At 44.7% G+C, this 18200-nt stretch overlaps 1 protein-coding gene across 2 annotated transcripts in view; it reads right to left on the reverse strand.

The window, feature by feature from the left end:
* The window catches only part of LINGO1 (leucine rich repeat and Ig domain containing 1), a 279177-nt gene that overhangs the window by 36388 nt on the left and 224589 nt on the right, over positions 1–18200 (reverse strand). For both annotated transcript variants that reach the window (XM_083183619.1, XM_083183620.1), the window contains one exon: positions 14956–15040. The gene's annotated coding sequence lies outside the window, so the exon portion shown is untranslated. The remainder of the gene's footprint in view (positions 1–14955; positions 15041–18200) is intronic.

The following is an 18200-nucleotide window of genomic DNA, read 5'->3' on the forward strand; positions in this document are numbered from 1 at the left end:
CACACACAGGCAACATACTGACAGTGATGTGTGCTGTGACTTCCACAGAATGGCTGCACTGATGAGAATTTCGTGACTCAGCAAATCAAGCAAACTCAGCAAACTATTATTAGGTATGACCGCCAATCACTTTTGGATCTGTGTGTAGCTATGGATCACGTATTTCACTGGGTCCCTTGCTTACCTCCGTACCGGTCGACGGAGGAGAACAAAAAGAGGCAGGCATTCCAGCACCTTCTGCAGAATACAACAGAGGAACAGCAACCCCCGCCTAGTATTCTGTTAGCGAATGTGCAGTCACTTGATAACAAACTGGACGAGCTTCATGCATGGATCAACCTCCAATGCGACATTAGGAACTGCTGTGTTCTTATCTTTACCGAGATGTGGTTAGAGACTAACGTACCTGACTGCGCGTTGCAGTGGAGGGGTTCGCTGTCTACCAGCATGACAGAATGACGGAATCATCAGTCAAAGGGAGGAGGTGGGTGCTTTATGGTGAACTCTTCTTGGGCTACGGATGTTTGTGTCCTGAAAACTCACTGCACCCCACTTTTGGAGCTGCTAGCCATGAAAGTGAGACCCTTCTATCTGCCATGCGAGTTCAGTTCTGTTGTCCCTTCAGTTGTTTACATCCCTCCACAGGCTGGTAAATCACTAACCTTGGATGGGCCATATGGGATTGTGTGTAGCTTAGAGAACTAATTTCCTGAGGCGTCTATTGTCCTGGGTGATTTTAATAGAGCCAATATGAAGGAGGTCCTCCCGAGTTATTATCAGCACATCACCTTTGCAACCAGGGTGAGCAGACTCTAGATCATTGTTACTCCTCATTTAAAGATAGTTACAAATGACTTCCTCACCCTGCTTTTGGTAAGACAGGCCACTGCTCTATTCTTCTCCTCCCTACTTAGACAGAAATTAAAGCAGGGAAAACTAGTTTCTAGAATGGTATACAGATGGAGTAGGGATGCAGAGGAGGTTTGAGGACGCAGCTGATGGCAACATAAATAAATACACAGACTCTGTCATTGTCTATATTTGCAAGTGCATTGAGGACATTGTTCCCAAAATTAAAAACTGCACATACATAATCCAGTGGAGTGGGGAAATAAGCTCTAACTAAACTTAAAGTGCGGTCTACAGCCTTAAATTCAGGGGACCCTGAGGCCTATAAAGCAGATATGACCTTCGTTAAAGCGGCAAACAGGGAATATAAGACCAAAGTGGAATCCAATTTTAGATCTGACCCCAGACGTATGTGGAATGGACTACGCTGTATCACAGACTATAAAAGGGACAAGAGCCTGTTCAACTGTCCGCAACGTTTTCAAGGAGCTTAATAACTTTCATGCTCCGTTTGATATGGCTAACACAGTGCCCATCAACCATCCAATGACTGATCGAAGAGTTGTCACGCTGACTTTGACAACGGAGGACGTGAGAAGGTCCTTCAGAGGGGTCAGTCTATGCAAAGCCCCTGGGCAGGATGGCATCTCAGGGTTCTCAGAGTGTGTGTTGAGCAACTGACAATGGTGTTTACTAACATCTTCAATCTCTCCCTGTGTCAGTCGGTGGTTCCAACTTCCTTTAAAACATCAACCATTGTGCCCATACCTTGTTTAAATGATTACCACCCAGTAGCACTTACTTCACTTATCATGAAATGTTTTGAACAGTTAGGGAAGACCTACAGCTGGATGAGACGGCTTATAGAGAGGAGGTCAGGGCACTAACTGGATTGTGCCAAGATAACAACCTCTCTCTCGATGTCAGCAAAACAAAAGAGATGATTGTGGACTACAGGAAACATCAAGGAGATGGTCATAGACCAATTTTATCGGAGATATCAAGTTTGAAAGGGTTAGCAACTTTAGGTTCCTCGTTGTTTGCATCATGAGGATCTCTCCTGGGGGTACCGGATGACTGCCCGACAGTTGGGATTCCGATGGTCAGTACTCCGACATCTGAATCCCGATTTTTTAAATGCCTGACAGTCAGGTTCCCGACTGGCAGGGTCCATTCTCCCTTGTGGGGGTCTACAACCCCCATAGAGGGAGAATAGAACCTGTGACGAGCGAAGCAAGTCACCGAGCCTGCAGCATGGCAAGTGCAGCGAGCCTGCAAGGGGCTTCTTTGCGCTCTCCCCCCTGTCTGAGCACCGGCATGTGGGAATCCGATGTCGGGATACTGACCGTCAGGATCCCGATTGTTGGACCGCCATGCCACACCCACCTCCTGGACTTTTCATGTTGATACAGTGATGAAGAAAGCTTGTCAGCAGCTCTATTATTTGATAAGTTTCTCCTTGCCAAAGTATGCCTCATTTACCACAATTTTTTCCATGTCATTCACTGCCTCTTTCTGCCATTCGCTGCCTCCCCATGTAATCCACTGCCATCCCCATGTAATCCACTGCCATCCCCAAAGCCTTTACAGCAGATATAAGCTTTAACATTCTAATGAATATATAAAAAACACATGCAGGGCAGATACACCTACAGGAGCTCATGCTAGAAAATGAAGTGATTGCATTAGCAGTGACTTGCCTTCTGTTTTGTGCTGTGCATGTGCGGTCTACTGACTACATGTGTTGCAGCATTTTATGGTAACTTACTGGGGTCCTGTAATACATTTTATTGTCTGACAGAGAAAAATAGTTTTAGAATTCCAGGTATAGAATCTCAGGCCTTTTTGGCCTAACTAATTGTGGATCTGTTGGAGTGGTCTGGGCCTAATGCCCAGAGTCACTTATTGATGGGGCCCATGCTTTTAAGTCTGCCCACCCAAGGGCAATTGTAAATGATCTGGGCCTAGTGCCCAGATCACTTGATTCACTTGGCAAGGTCACTTAAATCCATAGAGCAGAGGCACCTTCCTATTGTGCCACAGGCTTACTGACTAACTGTGACCCCAGGGTACACAAGGGTCAATGTGGGGGTCTACCTGTACAGAATGGGGAGCTTTGTTAGCGCTTTTACATTCGCCCACTGCAGCACTCTCTGGTCCTCAACTGCGCTCCTCAGGCTGGCCTGTACTTTTTTCTGCTTAAGCCAGTGACGGGAATCTTTTCTTTTGATCTGATGGCCTCTTCTGCAGTCACAAGATATCTTCTCTGGGCATTTTCTTTCCCAGCCATTGTACTATTGCCAAATTTTGATCACACACACTGGAGGCAAGCCGAGTTGTGACGCCGTGGGCCCTGATTGGCTTCATTGGCTGCCCAACATTTTTGAACACCCACTGTGTTCATTTATTATTGGCTGCTGGTCCAGCGTAAAGTTTAAAATGCCACTTCCATGGCACTGCCCATTGTAAAACGTCCTTGCACTGGAGAGCTGCCACTGTTTCCCTTGCCCTGGATTAGACAGGCTATCTCAGTGCCGGGACACATTTCCACATTGCACTGGCTGTTACTTTCATCAGAAAGACTAGGGGGACACAGGAAGTGGATTCTCAGAATCTTAAAATCCCCTTTGCCCCACCTGTCACAAGATTTTCAGAAGCCGATCTGTGCAATCAAGCTTGCAGTGAGGACTTAGAAGCAGAGTGATTGACAGGAAAGGACTGTCTGGGGGAGATTATGGGCATGGTGACAAAAATGTGTATCTGGATCTATTTGTAATCATATACGTATCGCTACTGCCGTAGCCAATTATGTTGCACTACATATAGCTGTGTTCCTTTGATGCTATATACTGTATATGTGTTAATTCTTGCTTATATCACTGCAGAAGATGTGTCAGGTTTTGTTGTATTTTACATAAATTATAAAAATACATTGCCACTTGTCACACAGATATATTTCTGTATACCACATCCATAGATATATCTATAGACAGCCACACAGACATATCTATATACCACTCACACACAGAGATATTGATTTCTTCTGTAATATTTTGCTTCACTGAGCAGCTTCAGTAAAACAATTTACCAAGATTAACCCTTCACCTACTACTGCCTAGACATTAACCCTTACATCCCATCCACATCATGACATTTTACATTGTTCTGGAGAAAATCAGGAAAATGTACTGATAAACTGATATTTGCACAAGTAACCATTTTGTTGTAGAACATGTCTGAGCCACCTCTGCTCATGCTGGTCATCTTTCTTACAGAGTGGGTCATAGCAATTAGGAAGACGGGTACAACCTGTTATTTCTAGTGTCAGTATGCATTGAAATGCTAGCAATATAGAAGTTGTAATATAACATGGTTATTTCCATCATATTGGCTCTGGATGTGAAGTTACTGGTGTTCAGGTAAAGTAAGTTGCAAGTCCAAGTGCAAAAAGTGCATTTTATTACTGTGCATGCGCAGTAAATCAGAATAGCTTTTGCATATGCTGAGTGGTTCCAATCTTTGGCCTATGGCTCATTTTATAATATTAAATAGGTGGACACGGGGATGGAAGTGTACAGCCTAAATACTGTACAGAGGGACTTTTCATGCATTTTGCATACCATTGGGGGTGGAAGGGGGCCTATTTTTTTGTCTAGGTATTCATGCTGACCAGGGGCGCCACTACCTTTTTGGTTGGGGAGATTTAATTTCCTTTTGGAATCCTATATTGCTGAATGTCACCCCATGGACTTACTAGCCACACCACCTATCTGATGACATATTTATCTATCTACATATTTCTAAACTTTTGAATTGCAGTAGTCAGAGCTTTTGCACAGCGGAACCATGGCTGCCCGAAAAGGGGGCGGAGCTCAGTCCGATACCCAGTTTTCTTCATTTAGGGGGCGTGCCAAGTGCTACCCCAGGCTCAAGGCAATACATTGTTTAGATGCTGTGCACATTGGATTCATTCAATGATCAGCTGTGATCACAGACTCACCTAACTGTGTTGTGATGTCTGTTGCATACTTAACAACTTTGTAATTCTCCTCTCCGTTAATGGTCTCATCTTTAGGCCCTCGAGTCCAGTTGGCAAACCTATGATCTCTCTTTCTATCTATACACATATACGCACACAATTATGTAAGGACATAGATTGTAACCAATTTTTGTCTTTTATTTTATTCTTTGTTATCTATTACTTAATAATGGTGATGTACAACAACTTGAAGAACAACTTGTAAATATAAATCTATGGCTAGTACTTTGCTTAATCTACATGTCTATTATTTGTTACTCTTAATTCTTATATCATTTGTAAAACTTTGTGACATGTACATACCTTAGATGATGCTTCAATAAAAAAAATCGATACTTGTGTAGTTTCACGGCACCACGTTACGCTACGTTGCCAGCGTAGCCCACTGGCTGCCTAGCATAGTCAGCGTAGTTCCCCGCGGAGCCCTGCGTAGTCAGCATAGTGTCCCCGCGGAGCCCTGCGTAGTGTCCCCGTGAGTGCAGCTCTGTCCCTGGTGTCCCTGGCAAGCCCAGTGAGCGCCTGTCACACAGCGCCGCTAACCGCCAGATCCCCTGTGTTGGCGGGCGCCGGCAGAGAGGTGATCATGTGGGTGCCAGCGGAGAGGCGCTCCATCTGCCTGAGACGCACCAGTGTCTCATGCGCTTGTGCGTCTCAGTATTTTGTGCGGCAGGGTGTGGCAACCCTCTCTGTGTCTGCTTCAGAGAGAGGGTCAGGGTTAGGGGTTCGGTAGCACGTGTGTCTCGTGCACAAAGGGGGTGTGTGGGCAAAAGTGCGTCTCATGCACAATAAAGGACGCATTTGCCAGTGCTCCATGTTACATACTGGCAAATGCCTCCTTTTCAAACCCCCACTATCCACACCAGCCCGAAGCGTGACGAGCGCAGCTCGCCACGCTTCCAGCACGGTTTCCTCTGTGCCCACAATGCTTGAGGCGCGGTGGCTCGCTGTGCTCGCCACACTTTATATAATAAACTCCACGCGGACGTGGATAGTGGGGGTATGAACAGGTCGGGAGGATGCATACTGCGTCCTCCCCTGGGGGGCTTGCTGCACTCGCCACCCTTCAGGCTGGCGTGGCGAGTGGGGGTGTCTCAGGAACACAATGGATCGGCAGCCATAACCCACACAATGTAATAAGTGGTGACACAATGCTGACTGCGTAACTACACTAACTGACTGACTACGCTAACTGACTACGCTAACTGCGTAAGCTCCAGTTAGGCGCGAAAGTAAACACAGTCGCAGACACAAGCTGACTATGCTGACGGGACGCTGACTATGCTGGCTGCGGGAACAAGACACTGAACACGATGCTGACAGGGACGCTGACTACACTGGCTGCAGGAACACAACGCTGATGCTGACAGGGACACTACGCTGACTCTGTATTCTGACAGGGACACTACGCTGAGTACGGAAGTGCCGCCGTGAAACTACACAAGTACCAAAAAATCTTTCAAAAAAGAGAAAGCAACCACCATATGCAGGTATAAATTGGTGGTGGTGTAAGCTAGGGGTTCTCAAACTCGGTCCTCAGGACCCCACACATTTAATTTTTTCCAGGTCACCCGGCAGGTAGTGCATTCATTACTCATTGACACATTTTAGTGGAGCAAGCGGAGCTAATTATTTTACTGACGATTCTGTGAGGAGACCTGGAAAACATGCGCTGTGTGGGGTCCTTAGGATCGAGTTTGAGAACCTGTGTTGTAAGAAATGTGAAGTCCTCCAGCATTTGCCAAAACAAGCTCAAGGATACACTTGCCATTGTGCCAGTCTTAGGGTGGTAAACTGTATTCCATAGGTCAGTGGTTTCCAACCAGGCAAGCGGCAATGCACCAAAGGCTCACTGGGGAAGAATTGTCTTACCATTGCCAGCCTGTATCGCCAGGCAGTGCCATGTAGCATTGTGCCAGGACATGTATGTTCTCGTAATGTATGTTGTGATTTGAATATTAAAACATAATGGCAAGTTATATAGTTCAATAACCAGTCAAGAATAGAATAAAACTACATATCCATTATAGAATAATACTATATGGGACCAGACCAAAAGATGTTCCAGATCTGCAGCTATATGTATTCCAGCACATGTATAGCCGAGATACGGTAAGGATGCCAGCAGTATAACAGTAAGTTATATCTAGTTCTCGTACCAAGACTGCTACAGCTAGAAGTAGTCATGCAGCAAGGCCTATTACCTGCAGCCAAATAGGTGCTCTGGTAAAAGTCTGAGGGACCAGTAAGGAAGAAGTTAATTATCCCATGAACCAGGGAAGCACTGGGGTATAGAAGGTGATTGATGCTACTATTGATCAGAGGATTAATAGAGGATGGATCAGTCTGAGAGGATCTAATGTCTACTGGTAGTGACACTGGAGATACAGGAAAGCAGAGTTAGATGAGAGGAGAGAGAAGGAGACTTTGGGGGGGGGGGGGGGGGGGGGGGGGGAGAAGACACAACATACACACATAGAGACAGCAGAGCCATAACCCCCCAAAATAAAGAGCTTCTTCCCCTATTGGTTTAGCGGGAAGTGTAGCATAATAATTAAACAATATCATTTCAAAAGGATCTAAATGTGTTGCTATATGTGCATATATATATATGATTAAAAAGCAATTATACTGTGCTTCAGTATAAAATCCATTAATCAGTAGCACTATGGTAATGCTACCTTGTAGAACTTGAGTTTTATAATAAAATACAGTTCATAAGACATTTGTTTGTCCAGGTATATAATACAAGGCCATGTCCAGGTATATAATGATATAATGCCGTCCTGATCAGATAAAACCATGGTTTTTCATAATATTTTGGGGGTTTTGTATTTTCCCCGCCCCTTTTTTTCATACTTACCTCATCCCCCAAAGTCCACGGCGGCCTCCGGGATCCTCTCCAGCGGCATCTCCTCTATATATTCCCAAATCCAAAAAAATCCCTTATCCAAAAAGCTTGTTTCCCCAAGCATTTCGTATAAGGGATACTCAACCTGTAATATCCCCCTAAAAGACCTAAATTACAAGTCAGACTGACTTATTACCAATGGGGAGAGAAATCATTCGATGGTCGGCGACCATGCGTACGGTACGCTAGCCTTTGAACGCTGCATGAAGGGTGATCGATGCCCTGCAGACATTTGGGGGTGTGGGGCTGCTTTTCTATGCGTCCCCCAGAAAACAGACATTCCCAAGCCATTGGGAGGGATTCGCAGCTTCTCCCCACAGCATTGGCAGCGGCAGTGCCAGATTAAGCCTTCAGGGGGCCCGGGGTACTTTAGCCAGGGGGGCCCCCTTGCACTTGTCATTACTGGTCGCACACTGCATGGAAGAATATTACACTGTCAAAACACAGAGTAAAGGCAGTATAAACTTGGTCAATGGGTAACTGCATATATATATATATATATATATATATATATATATATACATATATACACATACACACACACACACACACACACACACACACACATACATACCATAAGAAAAGCCTGTGTTTGTTTCTCTGCACCTCATTCTGTAGGAGACCTCACAGTCCTAGTGCTGCCTCTGATTAAAAACCCTCCCATGACTAAGCTGCTGCTGCTGTTCTCCATGAGCATGTAATGAGCTCCACCAATTAGAGCTCAGCACAAGCCTCTCAGCCTCTGCCCTCTGGTTTAAAGTGTCATGGAACTTAGTCAACTCCCAGTAATGCACTGCACACTTGTGCAATCAGTGTGCCTTGGCTCCTGATGCTCAGCACCATTAATCATTGTCACATTGGCAGATAGGTGAAGCTGCAGCACTACCCCACTCCCATGCACAAAACCTTTAGCTAAAAAAAAAAAAAATAATTGTTTTTTTTTTAAAATACATGTCAACCACAGGGGGCCCCTAGCTAGTGGGGGGCCCAGGGGCACTGACCCCTTGTGCCTCCATTATAATCCGGCCCTGGGCAGCGGTGAGTGAGTCCTGGCTCTCTCAGGGGATAAAAGAATTTGACGATGAATGATTTCCCCCATGTGCACAACTGCATATGCATTCGTAGGGGTGAGTGCTGTGTGTGTGTGGGGGGGGGGGAGGGGGGCATTTGGCGGTGCATTGGCTACCCGCTCACTGGGCTCCAAACATTCACAGCCCAGGGAGCAGGTCTGAATTGGTCCCTCAGTCATACACAATATTGCATTGCGTTGTGATATATTGCATTACGATTTTTGCCAAGAAAAGACACCGAGTATTAGCAGATCTGCTCAGGTACTGGCAGCTCACTTACGGCAGCCACCTTGCACGGCATGGCGTATATAATACAGACCTTGTCATTTGTATTAGAGCTACACTACCACCAATGTGACTAACTTTCTTCTTGCTCCTCCTGCAGGGCTGCTCTATGTAGCCTTTCTTCTGGGGGCTCACCAAGTTCTGAATTGATAAATCAATTTAATTCACCAAATTCAAATAACCTTGGAGGGGAAATGTGTGCGGCTGGAACAATCAGCATGTCAGGGGTTCCACTAGATGAACAAATTTAAATAATGTTCCGTGAACACGTACAGTATATTTGTACCCAATGCAGCCATGTATAGTTGCAACCAATGCAGCCATGTATAGTTGCACCCAATGCAGCCATGTATAGTTGCACCCAATGCAGCCATGTATAGTTGCAACCAATGCAGCCATGTATAGTTGCAACCAATGCAGCCATGCATATTTGCACCCAATGCAGCCATGCATATTTGTACCCAATACAGCCATGTATAGTTGCACCCAATGCAGCCATGTATAGTTGCACCCAATGCAGCCATGTATAGTTGCAACCAATGCAGCCATGTATAGTTGCAACCAATGCAGCCATGTATAGTTGCACCCAATGCAGCCATGTATAGTTGCACCCAATGCAGCCATGTATATTTGTACCCAATACAGCCATGTATAGTTGCAACCAATGCAGCCATGTATAGTTGCAACCAATGCAGCCATGTATAGTTGCAACCAATGCAGCCATGGATCGTTGCACTCAATGCAGCCATGTATATTTGCACTCAATGCAGCCATGTATATTTGTACCCAATACAGCCATGTATAGTTGCAACCAATGCAGCCATGTATAGTTGCAACCAATGCAGCCATGTATAGTTGCAACCAATGCAGCCATGGATCGTTGCACTCAATGCAGCCATGTATATTTGCACTCAATGCAGCCATGTATATTTGTACCCAATGGAGCCATGCATATGCGTACCCACTGAAACCATGTTTATTTGTTCTCAATGCAGCCATGTATATACAGTATGTACCCATTGAAGCCATGTATAGTATATTAGTATATTTGCACCCAATTCAGCCATTGTACGTAATGCAGCCATGTATATTTGTGCGCAATTCAGCCATGTATATTTGTACCTACGAGACCCCTCTTGTGGCATTAGTATATTATTGCACATCTCTGAATCATGCATGTCACTCATCCTCAAAGACTCCTCCCAAATCTTACCCTGAGATGGTGTATTCCTGTATACATCACCATTGCCCCTCACAAATTCATGCACTGCCCCTTAAATCAAGGTGCACCATAGAACAGTATTTAAGCAGCGAGACTGCATATTTGCACTCATGCAATGCGTCTTTTTGTAGCTAACGATTTTACATTTTGTTCTTCTGTTTGTTACTGTGGGGGAAATTTACTAAGTTGGGAGTTCTATTTCCCATGGTATGTTGCTAGGGGCTATCAGATGCTATCTATTATCTTCTAGAAGGGGCTAAATAAGTAAGCAGTAGATTCTGATTGGTTGCCCATAGCAATATCCCATGTGATATAGAACTCCCATCTTAGTAAATTTTGGCCTGTGTGTTATGTGTGTGCACGTGTTTTGTATAATTACACTATTTTTGTGTGTAATTTGCCAAAAAATATGTTGTTGTGTGGCAATGGTCCTTTGGATTGGTAAACACAAAGATTTTGAATTACATTCAAAGAGAAAAAACTAAATAAAGTTAATAGGCAGAGATGTACACGTAGTATGATCTATGGCTATGTAGTATGATGAGCAGGACGGAAGACAGGGATAGATGTGAGGGAAGCAGCAGACAGACTGACCATCCCATCTGGCCTATAAAGAATGAAGGAGGGGGGGGGGGGGAGTAGGAAAGAAGCTTAGTGATGTAAATTATATGACTGCATCCAGCCAGAGCTGTCACAGTGTGTAACACTCAGCCGGAGGGCAAAGAGACGGAGAGAACTGGAGAGGGTGCAGCAGCGATAAGGTAGTGAATGAGAAAGTAAGAACGCAGGACTCATAGCGAATGTTAATATGTAAGAGAAACTTTAAAAAAAAAATGCCATACGGTAAGTGAAATGAGCAGAATGATGCATAATTATAAAGTGTCCTTGATTCCCAGGGCCCATCACGGTTATTAATCATGTCCTCGGATATTTCTGTCCCAGAATATGTCACTTTAAAAAAAATTATATTTGCGAGCTGTATAGTCGCACTTGTCCTATGCACTTTCCACAATCCTCACTGTTTGCGGGCATTTCTCTGGTAACCTTTGAGTAAGTGCCACACATGGGGCCTATTTATCATTAAATATTTGCAGCATACTTTCTGAAAACACACTTTTTTGGTGAATACCCCCAAATATGAGGTATCACCCAAAATATGAAGGATGTGTAATACCCTGGTACTGCAAGAGTTAATAACTATTTAGTTTTATCATGCATAGCTAGGGTTATTTCCTGTGCACTGATTGGGAGAATTTTGGAGATCAGGCAGTGGTCACATGCAAGCCTCCTGCAGAGGGGGAAGACAGGAAGTGTTAAGGTCCATACACACTGGGCGACTATGCCCACCATGTCTGGATAGCGATGATGCCAATCATCGCTGCGGGGAAACCGCTCAGTGCATACACACTGAGCGACTTTCCCCCTGCCCGGCGCCGACGGAGGGGGGGAGGACGGCATTGCATAGCGCAGCGCTATGCAAAGCCATCCTCAAAAAAGCTGCTCATCTGCTGGTATAACCAGCTGATGAATGGCTTTCCTGGCTATGATGCGGGAGCGCGCAGCAGCTCTCACCGGCTCATCGCTGGGCCATACACACTGGGCGGCTTTGAGCTGAAAGCCGCTCAAACTGGGTGTTGTGAGCGACTTTCAGCTCAAAGTCGTCTAGTGTGTATGGGCCTTAAGTCAGAAAGCAGCAGAAGTCTGGAGTGAAGGAGAAGGTGCATGGATGTTGCTGGGACCATGGAATGGCTAGCTGTCACATTTCCATGGTCCCCAGCTTTGGAAACAGCAGTCATGAGTTGCACCCCTTCTATGGAGAAAGCAGCAGCACCTGTGGGTGCTTTTCTGCAGAGAAATATGAGAAGAATGCAGCCTCAGTGAGAGCCCCTCACAGCACATGTGGGGAGTGCTGCCAGTCCCAGTAAGGCACCTGACAGAGAGAAAGATCGCAGTGTGAGAGCAGCAGTACTGAGTCCAGTGAGAGGGTGATGCCCACCTGTAGAGGTGCCCTAGAAGAGTGCCAGGTGTGAGTCTCAGGAGAGGACGTATCTGGGTGAGTGGTTGAAACCGCGGCATGCTGAGTAGCCCCCCATTGACAAGAGTCTTTGTTATGTATGAGAGAGACAGTAACCTGTGATGTGTAGCACTACTGGTCCCAGGATGCCCTGGTATAAACTGCTGTTCACCATATTTAGTGATGTGCTGGAGGAGGTGCATTGATGTAACCGATACAATTAGTGTGCTGGAGGAGATGGCGTGATAAGTGATCTGATGTAACCATTATGCTTTGTGCTGGAGGAGAGGGTTCAAGAAGTTTTCCCTGCTTCATCCCTGCTATGTGTTAAATAAACTGTTTGTGCTGTTTTATGAGATGGCCTGGTGCCCAATTCTTTCTGCGCTGCACTGACACCTGTAGTCCACTCCCACAATGCAACTGTAATTAAACTCCTGATTATTCAGGGGACCCCCAGGTACCTGTGCCTTACCCATGGTCAGCCGGAGGAAAGTAAGTGTGATGCACTATACACAGTGACTGCAGTTATGCACACCTAGTGCCAGTGGGGTTTTACAGATGTACAGCTGCAATCCCTCCATTTCTGGCAGCTGCTTCAGCTCCCATATAGAGGATGCATGTCAGATTTACCAAGCCTGCATTCTGACGTTTGGACCCTGCCAGCTAATGCTATCTGAGGATGGTGCTGTAGCCTATGGGCTACACTTTGTAAAAATTACAGAGAGAAGGCTCATCCAGAACCTTCTTCAGCAACTGCTGCACATATGCATGGTCACTAGACATATTTAAGGGCAAAATAAGTATCAGCGCTATCTCATGCAGTCAGTAAAACACATTTGCTGCAGTAATGCTCACAGTTCTGTAAGAGGATGGTGATATGTTTCAGTTGTCCATGAGCTAACACCAACTTTAGACCATCTTTATCTACAGTATTTTCCCTTATGGGGATTCTTCTCTCCTCCCTCTGCACAAGGGACTTCGCTATGGGCATGTGCAGCCTTGTGGCTGCAAAGCGCAGTGGTGCTGCCAGGTCCGAACCTTGCTGTGCAGAAGCTATTACTGTACTGCAGTGATTTTCAACCTTTTTACCTTGCGGCACACTAAGTAAGATTTTAAAATTGCCAAGGCACACCATGAGATCCCCACAGGGCAAAACACATAGGCCCCCACAGGAAAAAAACAATCCTATTGGCCCCATATAAAAAACAATCACACTGGTCCCCACAGGTAACAAAAATAAAATATATTGGCCCTTTACATGAAAAGAAAAGACCAGTAAATAACAGTTGAACTGGTGGTGGCTGTAAAGTGGTTTGGGCATCTCTAGATCTGGGGGCACATTTGAGAACAGCTCAAGGCACACTAGTGTGCCACGGCACAGTGGTTGAAAAACACTGCTGTACTGGAAACTCTTTCTTAGGCCAGCATCTTACTACCATATGTGCACTGCACTGACAGGAGTCTCTTGCCAGGACATAACTATTTTTTTTGTATGGCGGTATTACAACAGATTTATTGTCAGAAATATAGAGTAAATTAACACCTTTAAAAAAACATGTGCTGGAAGGGAGTCAGACTTATACTGTGCAGGATGTGTGATTTGCCCAGACTACCGGTGCATTGTAATTTTTTTTGTATGCTTGGCTGCCATTTTCCCAGTGATTTGTGCAGCAATGCTGATACCAATAGAGAGCTCAGGAGGGGTAAGCAATCGAGCAATGGATGCAGGGTGTGCAGTGTGGGCTTCCTGGACCCATAGGCCCTTGTGCACATCACACCTTGCACCCCTTTTAGATACGCCACTGGCGCTGCTATGCCCCAACCTCTGTATAGGATAAGTTGTTCTGGTCAGTAAATAGAAGCTCTACAGGTAGCTATAGAAACACTGCATGTAGGCCACATACAATATCAGACCTCACTTATAAGAATTGATCTGTAGGTTAGAAACCGCATTGGGCAATGACCATTTTTATAAGTGAAATAATCAACTAGCCCAGGAGTGAAGTGGAACGCACAGCATCTGCTACCATACTGTACTGTGTGCTGACAGCTCAGGATGTCTGATCTATTGACATCATTATCAGATCATTTGTTAGAATATTGCTACCTATTTTTTGCTGCACAGAGGCTGAGTGTAGTAATCTTCAAAGGGCACTGATGCAAATCCACCATGGAGTCAAATGTAAATAACAAATAAAAGAGGAAAAATATTTTTATTTAATTTACATATATAGTTTTACCTTTATAAACAATATTTCAACTATCCCTTCTTACATTTATGTTTAAACCTAAATAATACCCAAGTGTCCCTTTATTCTTCATCTCTCTAGATAGCAAATGTGTGCATATTGCACCTGTTGATCTGTAAGACAATGGAGACCTATAGAAAACTGTAACATCCACGTTCTACAACCTTGGCAGCTGCTGGGTAAATAATGGTAGAGATGCAGGTGGCCACTTCCCATTGTCCATGTGGTTATAACTATAGTGCTTCCATCCACCCCTTTCGTTACAGGATAAAAGCATACAATACAATTGGTAAACAGAAGTAGACATTACATTAATTACCTTGATGAGTCGTACAGAAGGACACAAGTTGGCTGCTGCAAACAGAGTTGTAGTGTTTCTATCTTCCGAAGCCCAATCATGTACCCTGAAAGAGGAAGTGACACAGTTACTGTTTTGTCTACATACATTCTGAGGTACTTGTTTCCTAGCACGGCGCCCATCGCATACCATACTTAGTGGTGTGTGATGCGATATTCATGTTAAATTAACAGGAGTGCTTGTGCAATGAAATATCGCATAGCATTGCATGGCAGCAAATGGCATGCAATTTTTAATTGTACAAGCACCCTGGCACAGCGAGCCCGCGAGGGGCTGCGCGTGCCACGCTTCGGGCTCACCACACTATCTACAATCAACACGCCAACGTGGATAGTGGGGGTATGAAAAGGTTGGAGGACGCATACCGCTACGCTTCGGGTTGGCGTTGATAGTGGGGGTGGCGTTTCCAATGGGGGTGCATTTAAAATTGAAAGCACCCATCAGGGTGCTTGTACAATTAAAAATGTAATCGCATTGCATGCCGCTATATTGCATGCGATGCGATTGTATAAGATGTACTACAATTAAAGGATTGGGCACCGTGCTAGGAAACAAGTACCCATTCTGATTTATCTGCACTGCCGGATCTTTTGAGAGAAAAATGATGCCAAGATTTAAAGTTGTAAAATCAGGATGGTCAAAATTGGACAGGCACAAGGACTGCAAGGCAGAGGCGTAACTAGATATCTGTAGGCCCCATAGCAAAAGTTTGTAAGGGCCCCCTGTTTAGCAACTGATGGTGATAAATGTATGCAAAACATTAGTTTGAAAGCAAAGATGGGCCCCCTTCAGCTCTGGGCCCCATAGCAGCTGCACCCCCTGCACCTATGGTAGTTACGCCCCTGCTGCAAGGTAAGAAATCCCTTCCGCCTCACCAATAATGGATCTCTATGCATTTCTGATTTGATTCCGCTGGTGGTGACCATTGGTGCATGCACAGCGCATCTTGTACGCATGTGCATAAGTAAAATTGTGAGTGCTTGTGCCCAGAGTCCGGTTCTAAATCAGACCTTTAAGCAGTACGTACCATGCAGGAAGAGGGGAGGGGAGTACAGGTATACAGTAATATATATCATAACAGTTAAATGTTTACCTGTAACAACTTTACATTAAAACACTGCACAAACATATAGCTTTGTGGCTATTATAGCCTACTAAGGAAAATTGGTTGCATTTTCTTTGCATGCACTAAGATGTGGATATGACTGCACACTGGGAGACATCGCGTGCAGCACTGTATACTGTAAATGCCTGACTCTCAACAGAATTATGGAGAAATTGCCCTTGACCTTTTAGGTGGCGGTGACACTGATGATTAAGCAGCTATGTACAAACTTGCTGCAGTCATAACACAGGAAATTAACACTATATTTTTTCAGTCATAAAACCTCAAAATGTCATTAACATTCAGCCAAACCACTAACTATACTCACATCCAACATTTCCAACATAATTGCTAATACATATTCGTTTGTGCAAATGCAGCACAGCATTTTTATTAATAGAAATGTACTTTCATATATTGTGCACTTTTCATTAACCTATTGTTTAGATATGGTAACATTTACTTTATAATACAAGCAAGAAAGATATTTGGTGGATAAGAAGGGACAGCAATGGGTGGAATCTTTGTGTAGACTTTGACGTACAAATGAGCATAAATTCAGCATCTCTGTTCTAATCTTACAGTGTCATTCTGCCATTTCACCTGGCACTGAACATGTTATTAAAGGTCTATGAAGGATGCAAAAAGCTATGGAAATAGCATTTTGCTAGAGAAGCAAAGAAATGGAGCGCGGGACAGAAGAAGAGACAGAGAAAGACAGGATAAGGAGTGAAAGGACGAGAGGATTTTCGAGAGGAGGAGGGCTTGTGGGTTTTGTTTTTGCACAGATAATAGGACGCAACGAAGCGCAGAGAGCATCCAGCCGTCCGCTTGGGCTGTCCTGTTAAATACAGAGCACAGGGGAGACAGTAGGAGGGAGAGCTGGTGAAAGGGAGAGCAGGCAGAGGTAGAGAAGAGAGGAAAGAGGTGATATATAAGGTAGGGCTTCTGGTAAGACGGATGCAGTGTCTTTGACTGAGCAGAACATGGATGAGAAAGTGAACAGTGAGAGAATGAGCATAAAAAAAAAAGTACTGATAAGGGGAGAAAGCGGGGATAGAGAGTAGAAAGAGATTAGATAAAGGAAGGAAGGACAATAAAGTAAAGGAGAATTTGATAGTCTGACAATGGGAGAGGCAAGAGAGCTACAAAAACCATGAAGGATGCTGCTGTCTGTGGTACTGAACTGTGACAGGCAATAGAGACACGTTTCATATAGTTTTACTGCACCAATATCCTATGTAGACTTCTAAAGCTGAGACCCAGATCGCAGCATTTCATACAATACTAAGAAATGAATGATTAATAATGTGGCTGTACAATTGTTTTAGCATGGGACACACTGGCACACACATACACAAGATGTGCTCTGTATACTGAATAATGATGTATATGTCTATAATCCAGGTCAAGAAGCCATGTATGAAGCAGGAACTGCCAGGGATTCAAGCTGCTGTTTTAATCGATCCGTCTCTCCTTCTCTCGCCTCCCTCCCTCTTTGCTCTTTCTTCTCTCCTCTATTCATATTTCCTTCATGTCTGTGCCTCTGATTTCTCCTTCTGCTTCTCTAGTCCCCACCTGCCACCATATCCTTCACCCACCACTGTATCAAGGTTCATTTTCCACTCTGAGTGTCGGGGGGGGGGGGGGGGGCACTATGGAACGAGTGCAGCAGTAGAGGGTACAGCACAGAGAGACGAATGTACGTTGCAGTGATAGGCAAGGATTTGGATAGAATCCTAACAAACCCCCACTGCCATATGTGATACTTCTAATTAAAAAATTAATTAATGAGAAAGTGAGGGATAAAAATGTGATGACAGATAAAGCGGTGGGGAGGAGGGAATAAAGGCCAGCAAAGAGAGAGAGAGCTGCAAAGATCAAAATAGACATAGGCCTGAATCTAGTAAGCAGGAATAAAGGGGTAGATGTATGAAGCAGTGATAAGGGAGGAGAAGTGATAAAGTGCCCGGTACATTATCAACGGCCTGTAACTGTTAAGATGCAGGCTGGGTTTAAAAAGGGACAGTTAGGAGCTCATTGGCTGGTGATAAAGTACCAGGCGCTGTATCACTTCTCCTCCCTTATCACTGCTTTATAC

This window comes from Crinia signifera, chromosome 4 (genome assembly GCF_055691185.1).
Source record: "Crinia signifera chromosome 4, ASM5569118v1, whole genome shotgun sequence".
NCBI classification, from domain to species: Eukaryota; Metazoa; Chordata; class Amphibia; order Anura; family Myobatrachidae; genus Crinia; species Crinia signifera.